Genomic DNA, 509 nt, shown 5'->3' on the forward strand with positions numbered 1-509 from the left:
CCGGAGCCTGTGCTCCGCAATGGGAGAGGCCACAACAGTGAGAGGCCCGCGTACCGCAAAAAAAAAAAAAAAAAAAAGAGAGAAGTGACTGTCCCTAAAGTTAGGATGTTGGATCTGCCAGCTAAAGGAGTACGTGAATGCTTAAAAGAATGATTGTCCTTATTGTCAGTAGCATCATTTACTTGATTTTTTTTGTTTTTAGATTTTTTTTTTTGATGTGGAGCATTTTTAAGTCTTTATTGAATTTGTTACAATATTGCTTCTGTTTTATGTTTTGGTTTTTTGGCCCCAAGGCATTTGGGATCTTAGCTCCCCGACCAGGGATTGAACCCGCACCCCCTGCATTGGAAGGTAAAATGTTAACCACGGGACCACCAGGGAAGTCCCCCATTTACTTGATTTTAATAATATTTTTGAAGATTCTTTGAGTGTCAAAAATGATCATGGGGCTTCCCTGGTGGCGCAGTGGTTGAGAGTCTGCCTGCCGATGCAGAGGACACAGGTTCATG

General features: G+C 42.2%; 1 protein-coding gene across 7 annotated transcripts in view; it reads left to right on the forward strand.

Moving 5' to 3' along the window:
- KIAA1328 (KIAA1328 ortholog) overlaps positions 1-509 on the forward strand; it is a 393,845-nt gene that overhangs the window by 79,723 nt on the left and 313,613 nt on the right. The window lies entirely within an intron of this gene.

Source organism: Physeter macrocephalus, chromosome 19 (assembly GCF_002837175.3).
Source record: "Physeter macrocephalus isolate SW-GA chromosome 19, ASM283717v5, whole genome shotgun sequence".
Taxonomy (NCBI): Eukaryota; Metazoa; Chordata; class Mammalia; order Artiodactyla; family Physeteridae; genus Physeter; species Physeter macrocephalus.